Source organism: Periplaneta americana, chromosome 13 (assembly GCF_040183065.1).
Source record: "Periplaneta americana isolate PAMFEO1 chromosome 13, P.americana_PAMFEO1_priV1, whole genome shotgun sequence".
Classification (NCBI taxonomy): domain Eukaryota; kingdom Metazoa; phylum Arthropoda; class Insecta; order Blattodea; family Blattidae; genus Periplaneta; species Periplaneta americana.
In genome coordinates, this window is record NC_091129.1 from 160,499,951 (window position 1) to 160,506,324 (window position 6,374).

At 34.1% G+C, this 6,374-nt stretch overlaps 3 non-coding genes across 3 annotated transcripts; all 3 read right to left on the minus strand.

The window, feature by feature from the left end:
• Positions 1-772: 772 nt before the first annotated feature.
• TRNAS-AGA (transfer RNA serine (anticodon AGA)) lies at positions 773-854 on the minus strand. Its single transcript has one exon. It is a non-coding gene; the product is annotated as a tRNA-Ser (tRNA).
• Positions 855-3,613: 2,759 nt separating this feature from the next.
• On the minus strand, positions 3,614-3,695 carry TRNAS-AGA (transfer RNA serine (anticodon AGA)). Its single transcript has one exon. It is a non-coding gene; the product is annotated as a tRNA-Ser (tRNA).
• Positions 3,696-5,782: 2,087 nt separating this feature from the next.
• TRNAS-AGA (transfer RNA serine (anticodon AGA)) lies at positions 5,783-5,864 on the minus strand. Its single transcript has one exon. It is a non-coding gene; the product is annotated as a tRNA-Ser (tRNA).
• Between the last annotated feature and the right edge of the window lie 510 nt (positions 5,865-6,374).

Below are 6,374 nucleotides of genomic sequence, written 5' to 3' on the forward strand. Positions count from 1 at the left end.
AGCAGAAGGAGAAGAAATAGGCGGGTTTTTGGTTTCGTACGGAAACTGCTCATCCCACACTTTCTTTGGCGGTTGCTAATATAAATAATTTATATAATATGTGTAGCAGATAAAAATTACAAATTTTGTAAAGTCCATGAGTAATTTTATTTATTTATCTATCTATTTATTTAAAGAATAGGCCTTTATAGACAGACGTACATAATTTACATTTAAATTAATATTTTTTACGAGGCGCGTTCCGAATATCTCATTTTATTTCACAGGGAAGTTGTATTACAAAGTGAGAAAACACATCGTCATTACAAAAGACAAACCTTTGGCTATTTTTCTACATAGTCACCACCGTGAAATCAATTTCAAGAAACCCTTTTGGTAAAATTCGGTGCCCAGCGATTTCAGAACGTTCTTCACAGCCTGTTGCACCTCTTCGTTGCTTCCAAAGAGACACCATTAGTGCTGACTTCAACGCAGGAAAAAAGGTGGAAGTCCGATGGGACAAGATCGGGACTGTAGGTCACATGTTTCAATTTGCTCATCTACGTGTATAAAACAGTTGATTTAATATCTACCTATACAGTACTTAAAATATGTAACTTTTTACTCGTTACTTGAAAACATTCCTTTGTAACTTGCAGATATGCATCGTCTCTTTCTCGAAGTTCCATACTTTCATGCTATTTATTTCTGCGAAGAAAACATAAATAGTTACAGCACGTATAATACAAAGAAAGGTATAAGCAAGAAAGCTTAAAATTATTCTAAAAATTTCCGCAGTCGGTAGGATTCGAACCTACGCTCCCAGAGGGAATCTGATTTCTAGTCAGACGCCTTAACCACTCGGCCACGACTGCTGCTGTTTGTTTGGGGACACTGAGTCAGTCACACCATGAACTGTAAATACCTCTGTGTTACTATGGGAACTCACAAATAAATCGCCGCGAATTCCAAATAACACAAAGTCTTAAGCGAAATGGTGCCAAATATCCTGATCATCGTTTGTATACTCAATATAGAATTCTAAGGTCAATTGCAGTTTTTACAGTACATTAAGTACATTTGAAACAAAGTTTATTTTGAAAATGCAATTTCTATTATAGGGAAACAAAGATCAAATTTAAAAGAATACTTTTTCTTACTGTGCTTAAAGCATTCATGTCTCAGTAACTTTCAGTCCTTGTGAAAATAAATTTGGCAAACTTGCAGTACATTACTTCTGCCTTATTACGTATTTTTTATATTTTCAAAAAACTGTTTTAATTAATAATACTAAATTTTGGACGTAAATTGATTACCATGCATTTCCCTGATATCTTCCGTAAATCTATGAATTTTTACATGGTTCTTAATTTAAAATATAATAACTCCATGAACAATAATATATACTTAACTGTTGCAAAATATTTGTTGTTCAATTTTTATAGAACGCAATATTATTTTAACATTTTCATGATTCTTATTACCCCTTCTTAAGCGTTGTATAGGGCCTATAGAGAAAAATGGCCGCCCCTCTAACAGCTGTTCATATCGATTGTCATTTTATGATGATGGTTGCCTTGTAACCACAGAAGAACACACCAAAGAGCACAGAATAATTAGAATAATATGGCTGTAGCTGTACCCTTTGACCAAAATATAGCGTCGTAATCGATCAGACCCAGTTGTAATATCGATACTTAGCTCGGTACATTAACGCGGACTATCGGATGCAATAGAGAACCTCAAATATTGTATTACCTTGCGTAATAAAGTAATGACAAAACTATGACGTAACTGTGTAACAGTTGATTATTAGTAAGGAATTTACACACGGCTTATAAACGAGCTACTCATTGTATAAGTACAGGGACATCATTTTATTTTTACTTGCATTTTTATTGTACCTGCATTTCTGAATGTACTTCACTCTCACCCCTTCACTAATGTCCTTGCTCCCGTCAGACACACAAACTTACGGCCGCTGTTGCATTCGAAGTCTTCAAGCAGTGAAGTAAACACTGCAGTGTATAGTGTGTTTCATAAATATGGTTGCGTTTTCTATAGAAGAAAGAACCTATATTAATAATATCGTACTAAAAATTATATTGAAGAAACGATAAATTAAATTTCAGAGAATATGCTTCAAAATGTTTTTAATAATATGCGTACTGAATTGAAGCCTGCATTGTAATGAACGGCAACCATTTTCAGCAACTTGTTTAAAAATTCAGATTAGCTTTTTTTGAATTGAGGTGGCTAGAAGCAAAGGAATGCTAGTGACATTTGTAATAACATGAGTTAAGTGCATCCAGTGTAAGCAAAAGTATCTAAAATTTTAGTGGCAAAGGGATATTTTAATCGCATCACACATTAAAATTTAAATAAAAATTTCACCGATTTTACGAAAGCTTAAATGTTTAAACCCCATTTTCTCAAAAGTAACTTAAGTGCACTTACAGCCCTTTACTTATGACCCCCTCAATTTAAATGCACTCTCTATATTGTATGATAACATCAATAATTAATATGCTAAATAAAGTGGACATTACATAACGAACATAGCCGCCTGAAAAGTTGAGTTTTTGAAAAAAAATGTTACTACTCTACTGTAAAGGTAAAGGTAAAGGTATCCCCGTAACATGCCATGAAGGCACTTGGGGGCATGGAGGTAGAGCCGCATGCTTTCCGTGACCTCCGCACTAGAATGAGGTGGTGTGGTAGGCACCAAACTCTGACCGCCTTTACCCCCGGGAAAGACCCGGTACTCAATTTTATAGGAGGCTGAGTGAATCTCGGGGTCGTTCTGAAAGTTTGGCAACGAGAAAAAATCCTACTGTATTTTGATAAATTCCGTAAAAGTGATGATCAAACTGAAAATCGTAATATCGTATTTTCCTACAACATAAATGGATACACTACTTTTCTCTCCTCCTATACCTAGTAAAATGATTTGTTTACATATTGCACTAGTAACATCAAACTCCTGTAATGGAAGGGGTAACAGTGTTTCCGAGTATAGCCAAGTCAATGTTAAAAATGTTGGTAAAAATAAAGTGATGTCCCTGTATAAGACAGTTAAACGTCTTTATAAGGCTTTTTATTAGTAAGACAGTATGTTTTTAAAAAGTGGAAAATATACAAACATGCAAAATTTCATTAAAGCATTTTAAAATATTGAGTTTCCAAGGAAAACAAATTAAGTTCCGAGAAACGAGCGACAAAGAGTAAATTTAAAAGACGAATAAAATGGCATGCCCGAAAGTTCAAAGGCTTACTTAGGACAATACTGAAGATATTTAAGAATCCGTTCACAAAGAGAAAAAGTGTATTATTCTATGAAGAAATAAATAAATTGAAAAAACGCAATCTTTTAACTTGTAAAGTTGCACCTCTCCGCTTGATTACAGATCCACAGAGAGGAGAGAAGTGGGACGTTCAAAGACGCGCTTAACGCCACAGTAAACAATCCCTAACATCTCCTTGCATCACCACTGCCAGAATTTGTACTTCTATTTTCCTGACCAGCAATCAGTAACTCTTTCTTTTAACTACGATCCCATAGCCCTTTTCTTTTTTCGAGAATAATTTAAAAGAAACAAGTTCAACTTTAGCTCAAAACCAACTCCAAAATTTCCGCAGTCGGTAGGACTCGAACCTACGCTCCCAGAGGGAATCTGATTTCTAGTCAGACGCCTTAACCACTCGGCCACGACTGCTATTGCGTGGAAAGCCCCATTTGTTTCGGAGACATTGCATCAGATGCTTTGTGTTCCAAAATAAATTCCACTGAATTACTGTACAGCCTAACAAATAAATCGTTACGAGTTGCAAATAATAAGAAAATCTTCAAAATGTAATGGTGGTAAACATCCCGATCATTATCTGTATATTCAAAATAAGAATTCTAAAACCAATTGCAGCTTCTACTTAGGATACCCGAAAGAAACATTATATTTCGGAAATGTAATTTGCGTTATATAAAACCAAAGATCCAATTTATAGGAATATTAAAGAATAAAGCTTAGTAGATTCCCGTATGTGCTGTTTATTTTATACAGGGACATCATTTTATTTTTACTTCAATTTTTATTGTATCTGAATTTTTGAATGTACTTCACTCCCACCCCCTCTACTAGTAAACTTCCAATGGTTCTCCACACAGAACAGTGGACGCGTGTGCAGTACTGAGTTAGTGAGTGTAGTACGTTCCAGAAATATGTTCGCGTTTTCCAGTGACGAAAGAGTTTTCAATATTGAATCATATTTCCGCACAGGTACTGTCGTCCGTTTGCCTACGTCGCATCCCGGTTTCCCCCACCTGCTTCTGTTCGCCCCTCTGTAAAGTCTAGTAGCTGGGCTGTCTTAGCTCTTTTATGAAAACATTAATCTCTGTTAGGAATTGGACGTCTACGTAATATTATACAACTGTTTAAAATAACTTAAATAGAAGGGCCGCGTTAAGTAATTAACTGTCACGTGATTACCCCTCCTTTCTACGATCCTGCGACATAACCACTTGGACGGACATTAGATAGCATGTCTGAGTAATTTTTTCTTTTCGGATTGGGCAGAAGTGAAGATTGAATTTACAGTACGTAAGGTACTCTTTTATAGAGTAGGTACAGAATTATTTCAACATGAGTTACTAGTACGAAGGACGAAACTGGTAATTGGAATTAGGTACAATAGTCTATAGGCCTAGTACGATAATATGCACAAAAGAACTGAAGTCTGTATCGAAATGAACGGCCACCATTTTCAAAAACGTGTTTAACTATCCATATTATGATTATTTTTCAATTTAACTTCATTCTATATATTGTACGCTAATGTGCTGTAGACAGTATAATATACACTGCATAATGAATACGTCCGAATGGATAGCTCAATTCGTGAGTAAAAACACTAAGTGTTAATACTGTACTGTATTTTGATTAAACAAAAACCTAATGAAAATTATCAAACTCAAAATCGCGATACTTCCTAGTTTACGTAAATGGATGAACTACTTTTCTTCCCTCTTATACCTAGTAGAGTTATTTGTATTTTACGCCAGTATCATCGAACTCCAGTCGTGGAAGGGGGAGCAAGTGGTGTTTCCGGTTGTAGACCTTAATCCAAGGATATAGCCAGGTTAATATTAAAAATGTTAGTAAAAATAAAATTATGTCCTGTACAATTTACAATTCATTTTGGAGTGTTGTTCAGATAAATCTATAACTGATGAAATAAAAATATAATTTTCAGTCTCTATGACTTAACAAGTTGACATTTAATATTAAAAACAAATATATATATATATATATATATATATATATATATATATACAGATTTTATTAAATTTATTCTCATAAAGTTAATGATTCATGTGAACATTTTCGCCATTTTAAGGCAAAATCAGATTATACTTATATATATATATATATATATATATATATATATATATATATATATATATATATATATATATATATATATATATGGCGGAAACGTTCACATGAACATAATTAGAACAATTAATGTAAGAAAATGTATATCATATGTATTTGTTTTAATTATTACATGTCAACTTGATAAATTATCATAAAGACTGAAAACTATATTTTGATTCAATTTAATTAATTAACTTTAAGTAGGCCTACTCACAAAGGAGAGAGAATTGGACATTGCTTTTCGTTTGGCTAGCAAATATTTCAGAAACTTGTTTCTTTATACCTATGTCAGTCTCATTGAAATCTTTTTTTTTCAAGAATAATTTAAAGAAACTCGTTCAATTTTTGCTCAAAATGAACTCCAAAATATTCGCAGTCGGTAGGATTCGAACCTACGCTCCCAGAGGGAATCTGATTTCTAGTCAGACGCCTTAACCACTCGGCCACGACTGCTGCCACAATGTCCGTAGCATCTGTTTTGAAGACACTGAAACACACACTCTGTGTTCCAAGTTCCAACATAAATTACACCTAAATACGGCCATCCTTGCACAAATACATGCTCCACATGGCGTCAGTCATTGTTCACTACATACCCCATGCGGCCAGTGATCCGTGCAACCATGGCAGCACACTGATATGTAGAGACCGAAATGTTGAATCCTTAAATAATCAGCTGTAACTTTTCAAATATTTTATTTTAATTCTACATTTACTGCAATTTTATATTCGAAAATACAACTAAATTATCTCCACTACATTTTCAGAACACATTTTGAATAAATATTTACATTTTATGTTACAAAATGACAGAATACAGTATTATTGAAGCTCATGTGAAGGTCTTAAATTTCATCAGTCCCTCTTTTGATTTAATAACATCCTCAACTCTGCGTGGCATGCTCTCAGTCACTTTGATTGTCACCTAGATCATCTATACCCAAACAGCTCGGCCTTATAGGC